Raw genomic sequence first — 12,773 nt, 5'->3', positions numbered from 1 at the left:
TCTCTGGGGATACAAATATAAGAAGCCAGACAATCCTTTCTTTCAAGGAACTAACCTTCTACTAGGGTTAAAGAAAACTTATAGAGCACATGAGGGAGAAGTGTTCTCTTCTGGAAAGTCTCAGGTATTATGAGTAAAGCCATAGGAAAATTGATTGATTCATCCTTTATCAGAATAATAGTGTTGATCTGATTACTGTTCTTAGACTTAGAGGTGGAAAGTGGGATATAAGTGGGAAAGGTATGCCCACCATTACAATGGCTGTGAATAAATGCAGTCAACCTGAAGGAACATTTGAGAGATGTTGGGATAAACAATCCATGACACTGGGTTTCTTCACCTCAAGGTTTCTAGTTAATCACCACTGCCCATTCTGAGCCATTAGAAAGCAGCAGATAAGTCACATCATTTGCTGCATGCTTATTATTCTCTCAGAGGGGAACCAGCCAGTTCAACTGTTTTAGGGGACCAGGATTACAAGTAACCAAGTCCACTATCTCAGAGAAAAGAAGGATTGTAAAAGTTGCCCAATTCCTAAGGCCAGTTTGTCTGGGCAAAAGGAATGAAAGGCAGCCCTCTATCTTTAAAAATTACCTAAACATAGTCTGAATAAGGGGAAGACATTTTCCTAAGGGCTAAGTGAAGCTTGCCAGCTCCTATCACTTAAAACTAGCTGGCACTGGACTGACTTCAGCTCAGGTTTGCAAATACTCCATGGTCAGTAAAGCAATGAAGGGACTTCATTTCTATTTTTTTTTTTGTGGGACAATTAGGGTCAAGTGACTTGTCCAGGGTGACACAGTTAGTACATGTCAAGTGTCTGAGGCTGGATTTGAACTCAGGTCCTCCTCAATCCAGGGCTGGTGCTTTATCCACTGCACCAGCTAGCTACCCCTGGGGCTTCATTTCTAAAGAGAGGGAATGTAAAGAGGCCTGTCAATGTCTAATCTATTTCACATGAACATTTTCTTGTTTATATCACACTGAAAAAACTGCAGAATTTCTGCAAATTCATAGTTCGCCAGTTGATAATTCAATACTAAAGCAAGTAGAGGAAAGGAATACAAACAAGCTTTGCCTCTTGTCCTTTTTTTTTTGTTTTTTGGGGGTATCATTTCTTTTTGTGTAAAATATAAATGGGCAGTGCCCAACCTTTTAGATTTTGGTGCTTACTCGGACAAAGGATTCTTTGTAATTCTTTTTATTGCTTTTGCTCTACAAAAATCCACAGATCTGCTCAATCATAAAACTAGCAAGAGTGACACTTCCTAAATTAAGGTATGATGAAACTTCTTCCCCTAAGATGTCTCACGTGTTCTTAATGCTGTCTTCTCTGAAGGCAAGAATTCATATTAGGTGTTAGCAGAAAATGATATAATGTGAAAAAGTTCTCAGATTCTCTTGAAGACAGAGAAGAGGAAAAAAAAAATGGAGGGAACTGTATTTCTCATTACTTTGTCTTCAGCCTTCTCAGCCTTTATCCTTCCTAGGGAAGTTTTGAGTTAAGAAACTCTTTCCTGGAAGGAAGTTTTTGAAAGAAATGTCTAGGATAAACAAGTCTTTCTAACCTTTTCCATCCTTTTCCAGTGTCTTTCCCTTTTTCTCCCTTATTTCCCCCTCCCCTTCTCTCAGCTCTTCTCCTCCTCTTCTTCTCTCCTCCCCTCTTTTTTCTCCTCACCAAAGAAACTTTGCATTCAACCCTTTACCAAACCAAGTCTGATATCAGGAGAGCACAGTTTGACACATAGTTTGACTCAATGAATATGCAGAGAGGAGGTAGACAGGTATAGTAGAAAGAGCACTGAATCTAAAATTGGAGGACATGTGTTCAAATTTTGCCTCTGATGCTTCGTACTGTATAATCTTTGACAAGTCATTTAGCCCTTCCAGGCTTTATTTTATTCAACTATAAAGTTAAGAAATTGGACTAAATGGTTTGTGAAGTCCTTTCCAGCTCTTAGTCTACAGTCCTATTCAATGAACTGACCCAGCATTTGTAAAGATACCAAAGGACTGCAATTTTGGAATGATTCTGAATTTTGTCCACAAAAAAGAGAGAAAATGTCCCACCTAAATCCCTTCAAATTGTATTAATAGCTATATGATAGAGATTGTCTCTAATTAAATCAGTCACACTTTGGGGGCATCCTCTGGAGAGCAATATGAACAATAGCCGCACAACAACACCTATCTGGTTCATGAATTTTCTATCTTTTGGTCAGTTGGTACAGAGTTATAAATAATCTGAATCTTTACCTTGAGGATGAATATGACCCATTCAGGGAAAGACATGGACAAATAAACCAACCAAACAGACCTTTCTGAAAATCCCAGGTGAGTGAAAGAAAAATGTTTTATTTTTCCCACTAAGCATCAGACAAGGATATTTTAATTGCATGTGATATCATAGGAGAAACGGAACTGTCCTGGGTGTCAGGAAAACTGGATTCTATGCCTGGTTTGGATACTAAATTGTTGTGAGTCCTTGGTGAGGAATCTTCTCTGGCTCTCAATTGCTTAATCTGCTGAATGAGGGGTTAGCACTAGGTGGTTTCTAGGGTTCCTTCCAGTTCAATCATTCCATAATTCCATATCTTTTCTGAAGAGAGAAAAGGGTTTGTTTTAGTCAATGTTCAAATATGGAAAGGTCTAAAGAACAAGAAAAGTGACATCTGACTAATTGTAATCAACAGCAAATTTAGAAAGCTATTATTTAAAAACACCTAAGTGAAGCACTGATGGGCAGCTCAGGGTAAAGTGCACTGGAAAATGTACCAAACTGATTGCAGCCATTGTGAAGAGTTGTCAGAAACAGCATGCCAATTACAGAGAGATAGACCCACAAATTCTAACTCAAAATCTCCACTATCATCCAAGTGTTAACTGGGTAATTCTTGAAGGTCAAGGGATAAATGCAGTTTTTTTTTTTAACAAAAGCAGCTGTGGGTGAACATAGAAAACTTAATCTTTCCAAGGACTAATTTGAATTTGGTTTTAAAAGACATCATTGAAGTGTTGAAAATTTACTTCATCACAGAAAATCAATTACAGTTGATCAGACAATAAGGTAGCAGCTGTATCTAAAAGTCCATAATAGAGATTACTACCTGTGTTCCACTCTGAAGCTGCCTATAGGCAACAGTTAAAATGAAGAGCCAAAGCCCTGTGTTGGAGTTGGGCTGACTCTTGCAATCTGGTGGTTGACCTGTATATTTTGGGATGAGGGAAACCAAGAAAGTTGAGGTACCTCTTTCTCTCTCTGTTAGAATAGTTTATCTATGAGGAGTATGATTATATGGGTGACTGCACAAATGTGATTATTTCCCTGTGTGAGAAAATAATGGGGTTCTATGAGACCCAGAGAGCCTGGCCAGACCTTTCTTAAGGGCAGCCCAGAGTCAGAAGGATTTCAAAGGAAATGTGGTTGGACCTAGGACTGTGAATAGGCATTAAAACCACACCTACCTGAAGGCTTTTTCCCTGGAGGGGGGTTTCCATACTCTGACATCAGCATGCACTGTGGAACCACCCTCAAATCCAGTAAACCAATAGATTTGATTGATGCTAGCCAATTAGCTTTGAGCAATGTGTAAGAGTGGGATCTCCTCTGGCCCCGCAGGATTGTGCTCTGGACCATGGAACTAATATTTAATATGCTTTAATAAATGCTTAATGCCCCAAACTGGTGCAGTAGCCTCTAATTTCTAAGTAACAAATATATGGTAAACCCCGGCTAAGTTTCCTTAAACTTGGGACAGTATACAGGGCAATCCCATATAATTTTAATCACCACAACTGGTGAGAATATCGTGAATTAGTTAATATTGTGATTTGTTTGAATTGTTGTAAGAAACTGAAGGGTTAGGATGTGGGGACTGCCACAAAGATGACTATGAGAACTATTTTTTTGGGAGGAGGGCTAGACAATACAGGTTAAATCACATGTCCAGGCAGCTAGCAGCTAGTCAAATGTCTGATTCTGGATTTGAACTCAGGTCCTCCTGACTCTAAGGCTGGTGCTCTATCCTTTGTACCACCTAGGTGGCCCTATGAGAACTATTTTAGAATACAGCTGGCCTGAGTGTCAAGAGAACCGGATTCTATGGCTAACCTACTGTGAGTCCTGGGGTACGAAATACATCTTCTCTGGCCCTCAGTTGCCTTCCTATTCTCTTGGATATGTCTATAACAGAGATGGGATTCATGCCCTGAAAGGTGAACCCTATAGATGTGCTGCCCTTTTAATTTTGGTTTCATCTTAGACTATGATGAGAAGAAATAGGGAGACAGAAAAATGTATGTAGATAAATACAATTAATTTGAAAGATAAGGCTCATAAAATAATATTGAAGTAAACCTATTTAGATTACTCAAATATTTTTTATTAAGAAAAAAATTGAGTTTATTGAAAAATGTAGGTGGTATATAATTGGTATTGACTATTATTAGACTGAAGGACTTTTAAGGGCTTTGTACTACAAATGTCTTCAAAGTCATGACTTGGATAGTCCTTGGTACAGTCAACTGGCAAATCTGGAGTCAACTTTTAGATAATTTTCAAGATGTCATAACCTTTGGACAATTCCCCCTTAACCCTACATTTATAGACTATATTTTAATAAAATCTACTTTTATTTCTCTAAAGTCTGTATATCTCACATGTATTCATCATAATAGTAATAGAATTGGTTTTACATCTTCAGACTCACATAACACTTGGGTTGTACTTTGAATCATAGATTCACAGTTTAGGGAAGTTAATCTAATCTAGCCTCAAAAGAATCTGCACTCTCCCTGACAAGTAAACATGCAACCCCAGTCAAAAACTTCAAGTTATAGGAACTTATTAACAACCCAGATTACATCTAGATGATTATAATAATTAATAAACTTGAATATATTGTTAGTAGTTGTTTAAGGTAATATAATGATTTGCATATTTTATCCTTCTCCTCTACATTGTAAACTCCATGAGGGAAGAAAATGAATCTTTTATTTTTGTGTCTCTCTCAGTTTATAGCACAGGGCTCTGAATGTGGTAGATGCTTAATAATTGCTTATTGTATTTAAGTGAAATGCTTTGTCTTCTCCAGCAGCCTGTAGTTAGTAGGTGGAAGATAGACAAAGGCACATTTAGGTGTTATGTGAAGTGGAGATGCAAGGCCATGGTTTAGGGAAATATAGAACAGACAAATATAATCTCACAGTGATTGAAATTGAAAGTAGGAGCCAAAATAGAAGACTCATCAGGGGGCAGGGAATGTCACAGAAGCCAGATGTGAAGCAATAAAGCCACAGACAAGCAACAAGAGAGTAAGCAATCTGACCTATTTGATATGTCCTGACCATTTTCCTTCTAAAGCCAAGGAGGTACAGGCTTTTCCACAAGAGTGCTGCCAAATGCGGGGACTTACCTCAAAATATAGTCTTCCATTTATTTTTACTTTTTACTCTTTCAACTGTCTCCCTTTTTCCCTTCCCATCCCAGAATAGACAAGGCTACCCTTTAACACAGATTTATAAATATATTCAAAACCCTACTATATGTACTTCTAATTACCAGTTCTGTCTCGGGCAGTGGATTGTATCTTCCTTCATAGGTCCTTTATGGTTGATTTGAGAATTTATAATTTCTCATAATAACTTAATTATTCGCAACTATTCTTTGAAAAATATTGCTATTGCTATATATAACGTTCTTTTCTTGGTTCTGATCACTTCACTTTTCATTATTTCATGCAAGTCTTTCCATGTTTTTTCTAAAATCAACCAGTTCATTGTTTCTCACATCACAATCATATACCACAACTTGTTTAGCCATTCTTCAATCGATGGACATTCCTAACATTATGATTAATGATAATTTATATTGTACTTTTTGTCACAATAAGGCTAAAAATTGGATGATTCAGTTTGACCCATTTCATAGATAAGGAAAACTGAGATCTTTGTTCTGCTACTTCCTAACTGTAAGCTTTCTACTTATTTGACCCTTGGGTAAGTTATCTAACTCCGGGCCTCAGTTTCCTCATAAGTATAATAAGGAAATTGGGTTAGATGATTTCCAAATTATGTCTAGGTCTAAATTTATGATCCTATGACTTGGAGGTTAAATAACTTGCCCATAGTCCCATATTTAAATTTAAAAGTGAGATTTTAAACCAAGTCAAATTATATAAAGCCTAGCAACCTTTATAATTTTGCCATATTGCTTCCCTGACTTGCTACAATAATCCATTTCCCCTTTATGTTTGATTGGTGACTCAACCTTTTCAAAATGCATTTCTATCATCATAGCACCCTTTTGAAGTACATGAGTTGAGAGCTATTCATATCTTACAGATGGGGAAACTGATAGTGCCCAAAGTTAAATGAGCAATGATGCCTTCTAGAGCATATTTATTGATTTCTTGCCTCAGAAATCAGTTTTATTTCTTCTTCCTTGCCTTCTCAATTCTCCCACCCTAAATCTACAAAACTCTATCCCCCATAACTAGCACTAGGCAGGAAAACCAGATCCTTAATTAAAATAACTATTCTTTACATAAAGCCTAATCCCTGAATGTATAAACCAAATGGATAGGCCTTCCTTTTCTGTGACTCAATGGCCAAACAAATAGGGCTTGATGTTGCCTTTGATACTCTGCTGGATGGATAAATAACAATTCATTTAGCTTACATCCTCCCCAGCTATTACTTTACAAATTCCCTGAACATTTTTGTTATTTAATAGAAAAATGTCAGGGACCATAGAGAAGAGTGCAAAACAGTTATCATGTAAAATGCTTCGAGCTGACTAAGCTATGTATAGTTCAACAAAGAGGAAAACCCAAATATTTGAGGTAAGTTAATAATAACAGATAACATTTATATAGCATTTGTTAGGCCAGGCACTGTGCTAAAAGCATTTATCCTTACAACAGCCCTGGGAGGTATATGCTATTATTATCTCCATTTTATAGATGAAAAAAACTGAGGCAAACAGAATTTAAGTGACCTGCCAGGGGTTACACAGTGAATAAGTTACTGGGTCTAGATTTGAATTCAAGTCTCCCTGACTCTGAGTCTAGTGCTCTATCCTCTGTGCCATCTAACTGCCATGGTTGAAGTTGAGATATTCAAATCATCATCATAATATATATTTTCCTCTTGGTTAAATGGAAAACATCCATTTGAACTGATTGAAATATGGGGAACATAGATTCATTTGTGAGATTATATAGATGGAGATGGTTTATAATCTGTTCACCTCAGATGGCTGATGTGAAGCCAGGGATAAAATTTATTTTCAGAGAATACTATTGAATTGCCATATAATTGGTCTTCTTCCAAAGTATCAATAACAAATTATGGGACACATGCAAATGCATTGTTGTTGGAATTGTGAATTGGTGCAACCATTTTAGAAAACAAGTGGGAATTATGCAAATAGAGTTACTAAATGAGCTATAATGATCATTGATTGGGGAAGGGCTACAAAATTGGGATACATGAATATAAGGGAATATGTCTGTGCTGTCAGAACCAACCGACACAATGAATATTGATGTACATGAAAAAAAAAATATATATATATAAACTGATATGATGTGAAATAAGCAGAGCCAGGAAAGCAATACATACAGTAACTACAACAAAGTCAATATAAAGAACAACCATAACAAAACAATGAAAATTGAACATTTGCCTCTAAGGTGAGCTATGAATAGACACCTTTTCCTATTCCTCTATAGACAGATGTGAGCATGGAATGTAGTAGGAAAGTTTCCTCCAGTGTGGAACAGTCCATTTAATGTCAAGTGGGTTTTTTTTTCTATGTTAATTGGTTTTGTAGTATTTAAAAACAAACAAACAAATCTTCCTCATAAGGGATAGTTTTCTGGGAGAAGGGGCAATCCAGGTGGATATTTAGTTGATAAAAAAATTTTAAAAATCAATAAAGTATAATAATGTAGTTGGGGTACATGATTCCTATTTAATACATTCTGAGCATTAAGAAATATCTGACCTTGGGAAGGTGAGCTTTCCTAAAACGTCTTTTATGACCTGAGAGAATGGATTCCTTATTGGGACACAAATTTATGAGACTTTTCCAAACTGAGAAGATTTCAAATAAATTTGCTCTGTAGTATGTTTCATTTACTATTCATGTTTTAGACGAAGGAGGATTAATATCACAAATACATAAATGTTATGGGGAAATCATGAGGTACTCTGGCCCATAACAATAAACATTAAACTTAAGCTGCATCATTCTACCAAAAGTTCCAAATACATTCTACCAAAAATGAATTCTCCCCACCCCAACTGTGCTATGTCTAGAAAGAATTTGTTTTGTTTACTTTGCTCCTGCCAAATGACTCATGACAAAAATAGTCCACAATGACCCCAAAAGATTAATTTAGTTGTAGCAAAACAAAGAAAAAAAAAGATTTTTTAAAAAAAGACCAAACACCTGGCTAATGATTTTTCAAGACTGTTAGTATAAGTATCAGTTGATATGAGATCATTTTAAATAGTACTCTGAGGAACTCAGTCTACTCTGAAGATTTATATTTTTAATTAAATTCATTATGAAGATATAATCATGGAAGGGAGATATTGTCCCTTCTTTGAAAAATGGAGCTATATTGATGAATGGTAAAGCAATGCATTAGTGGCAGAGAGGGAATTTGGTATGCAGGGAAGGAAGAAAGGATGAGTTTATACCCCCTGAGCTCCCTGCCCCATATACAAGTCCTTTCCTACTAGAACAGAACCAGGGATGAAGGACTCCTATTACAGCATGGTATAGTAGAAGGAGAGAGATTGACTTTGAATTAAAAGACTTCCATTCATATCCTGGCTCTGCTCCTTACTAGTTATGACACCCTGGGCAAGTCATTTGAACTCTCAGGGGATCAGATCTCTCATTTTTAAAAAGCAAGGAGTGTTAAATTACTTTTGAGGACCCTCCTTTACTAAAAATCTATGTCCCTATGATCCTTGTTTCAAGTGACTAGATATTTGTCTTTCCTTCCTCCCTATCTATCTTATTGGATAATGTATCGTCATGGTAGAGATCAATTTTAGACAAATGCCCACAGCAGCATATTGAGAACATAGCCCACTGTGTCTAGGCAACAGATGACAAGGCTTAATACACTCAGCCCTGCAGCTTCTGAAAGCCATTTTATAAGATAGGATAATGGGATTTAGAGCTGGAAGAAACCTTAGAGATCATCTATATTTTTATAAGAGTGGGTTTTTTCCAATATTTTCTTGGAACACTTTTTTGGCACTGTTGTGTATTAACAAATTAACATTTTGGGCTTGAATATCCCTTCCTGTCACTGCATGCTCTTGTTACATCTATTAGTTCTTGGAAGGATGAGCTGTCACCTGGTCCCTCCCTGGATATGCCAACAACTGTGTGCTGCACTTGGGAACTAAGAAGTAAAATATAAACAATGCACACTGAAGGGCTCTTGGGGGAAGCACCATTAGTTTTCTGTAGTTTGGACTATAAACCTAGAGGGGTGGAATGACAGGAAATTCTTTTTGTTTGTTTGTTTGTTTTTTTAGTAAGGCAATTGGGGTTAAGTGACTTGCCCAGGGTCACACAGCTAGTAAGTGTTAAGTGTTAAGTGTCTGAGGCCTGATTTGAACTCAGGTACTCCTGACTCCAGGGCTGGTGCTCTATCTACTGCACCACCTAGCTGCCCCTAGGCAATTCTTAATAAATAACAAAATATAGCATTTACAATGATTACATGTTTTGTTTTGTTTTGTTTTGTTTTTTATGTTTTGTTATCTAAGTGATTAGAAGGCAAGTACTAAGAGAAGTCCTGAACTTGAGATTAAATGTATACTCCACACAGAAAGTAATATTACCTAGGCTATGGAATTTGGGTAAAGAAATTTATGATTGATTTTTAAAATGTGTTGTAAAATAGAAAATTATCTTTCTATTTATAAACTACATATTGTCTACCTCTAGTTTGGTTTGTCAATCCCTTTTCCTTCTTTTTTTTTTTTAGTGAGGCAATTGGGGTTAAGTGACTTGCCCAGGGTCACACAGCTAGTAAGTGTTAAGTGTCTGAGGCCAGATTTGAACCCAGGTACTCCTGACTCCAGGGCCGGTGCTCTATCCACTGCGCCACCTAGCTGCCCCCCTTTTCCTTCTTTAATTCCTTTTTAAAATCTATCAATTTATATTTTAAAATACCAGATTTTTAGGGAGGCATTTTCTATATTCTATGTCTCTTTAGTCCTTTTTTTTTTTTTTTTAATTCATTAGAAGATCTATACCCATTCCACAGCAGAGCAGCAACAGGGGGGTGCGGGTGGTGGTGGTGGGATTGGTATAAGGTTTTTTCTTCATCTGTTTCACAGTTTCTCTTTGACTGTTTGCCTTATAAACGCCATTCTCTTAAGATTTGGTTTTGAAAATGAAGCCAAAAATTCCCATTTTTCTCAAACTGTATCTAACCTGAACATAATACACAATGCCTTGGTTTAGATGATAGAGAGAACCATATTTATTATCCACAATCTGCTTCTGAGTCAGATTTCATCCCTTCTAAAGACCTCCTTGACTAGAACAGTTCTTTGCTTTACCTTGTCCTCTTACAAACTGCTATTTCAGACAGATGAAGTATCCAGTCTGTTCCATTTCCATAACATTAACATATTATTAATAGATAACACCGTCCAGTATCAGAAGGATGACATTGGAGAAAAGTTTGCTCAAATCTTACAATATAACTTTGAAAAGACATAACAACTATAACTGCCTCTTTCTCAATTAAATATCAAACAAAACAAAACCCAAAATAAACTCTGCTGAAAATTTTCCTGTTGCCAATCTGAATTCTGTATTTAAAACCTTCCTTCTAAGACTATTTAAAGGACCATTAGAACAACAATGAGATATCACATCCCCAGAGGCTGTTTATTATTATTTAAATAGGCTCAAGTGTATTTTAAATATATTTGCTTCAGAAAGTGATGGGAATAGTATTCTGAAGTCCTAGACTTTCCCCAGGACTCCTGCTTCAAAGTTATGTGACTTTAGATTAATTACAAAACAGAGTGTGTCTTTTTTTTTTTAATCTATAAAATGGGCATAACCTATTTACTTATCTCACAGTGGTATTATTTAACTTAGTCCAATTAGATTATATAAAATTTTGAGTACTGGAAATATTACTAATATTGTATTGTATAACATGAGCAATGCACCTGGCAATCCAGTCAGAGTTTTAGGGCTCTTTCCCTTTCCTGACTTCAAGAGGTTTAATCAATAACCCATCATAGGCACTGACTTTGGTCATAGCAGTATTCAAAATGAACAAACAAAAAAACAACAACAAAAACAAACAAAAACCAAAACTATTCCTTCACCAAGTCTTTAGAGGTGGTACTGATCCTGGGACAAGTTCTGCTTGATTTGTCCCTATGTGGAAGTAGATCCCTGACTTGTGTCTTTGAGTCTAAACTGACCTTGCTATTTCTCACATAAGACACTCCATTTCCTATCTCTATTCCCCATGCTTGGAATGGACTCACTACTCACTTGAATTTCAAAGTGTTATGGGGCCCTTGGGTACCTCAGAACTTTTCTGGGGTAAATCAAAAGAACCTTCTCCTTGAGAAACTAAACTAAAGGACAGACATGCCTAAAGAGATAAGGACACTGGATCAGGACTGAGCAGCTCTAGGACCACTTCCCTTCATTCCAGTCTCTGCCACTCCTTTGGGAGATTAGATTAGATGTGGCTGCTGCCTTTGTGGCATGAGGAGGACAGAGATGGCTTGAGAGATCCAGAGGTGCCCCTCATCCAACTTCCCCCAGCCACCAACAGTGGGGGACGGTCCTCCCCCAATAAGGGAACTTTCCACAGATCACTCCCATTAGTCCTCTATAAAAGAATTTCCCTGTCTCCTGCTTGTGGAGAAAGGTATCTCAGAGAGCTACGCCTCTGTGCCACACCTTCTCCCTATGAGAAGAAGTCCAAGGACTTCTCTCTTGGTTTCCTTTTCCTAGCCCCTAAATAAACTATTATTTTATTCTAATTGGATTTGTGTGCAAGAGGGTATAATTCTTTAAAGAGGAATTCCTAAGACCCCTATGCCAACACCCCCCCCACTCATTTCTCCATAACAAAAGAAATTCTAGTTTCCTTCAAAGCTTAATTTAACTACTATATCCTGCATGTTTCCTTTCATGATTGACCCCTTGCCTGATTGCCTGTTCTGCCTCCCCCCATTACCTTGTCATATCTTATCTCTAGACATATAGGTCCACATGTCAACACTCATGATTGAATGTAACCTCCTTGATGGCAGAGATTTCCAATTTTTTCTCTGTATCCTTTATGCCTATCGTATTATCTAAAATGCAGTAGGTGCTTGGGTTAGTTAAATCTCTTACTTCTGTTTTTAAACAATGGCTTAAAATTAAACATTGAATATGGACCTTTTTAGTCTCCTGATCTTCCTATTGTTATTTCCCAAACCTAGTTTGGTCTTGTGATTAACTATAATACAGACTGACTAAAATAGTGTTGAAAATAAACATGTGCAATTTCCTCTGGCTGACCCATAGTTGCTCTCGATATTTCCAAGTTTGCTTGCAATTAACTGAGCTGACCATGTCTGTTTAATTTGTTTCTCTGTCTCTCAGGATAGTAAAAAAAAAAAAAATAGAAATTTTATAAATATAATTTGATACTGAAAAGGGTCCTAATAGAGAAAATTCTTTGAAATGAAGTTATTGTAACTTTAGAGAC

General features: G+C 36.8%; 1 protein-coding gene across 26 annotated transcripts in view; it reads right to left on the bottom strand.

Moving 5' to 3' along the window:
- Positions 1 to 12,773, bottom strand: part of NRXN1 (neurexin 1) — a 1,484,103-nt gene that overhangs the window by 1,049,797 nt on the left and 421,533 nt on the right. The window lies entirely within an intron of this gene.

Source organism: Dromiciops gliroides, chromosome 2 (genome assembly GCF_019393635.1).
Source record: "Dromiciops gliroides isolate mDroGli1 chromosome 2, mDroGli1.pri, whole genome shotgun sequence".
NCBI lineage: Eukaryota > Metazoa > Chordata > Mammalia > Microbiotheria > Microbiotheriidae > Dromiciops > Dromiciops gliroides.
Note: the sequence above shows the minus strand (reverse complement) of the source record. Positions and strands in the feature narration are given on the sequence as shown.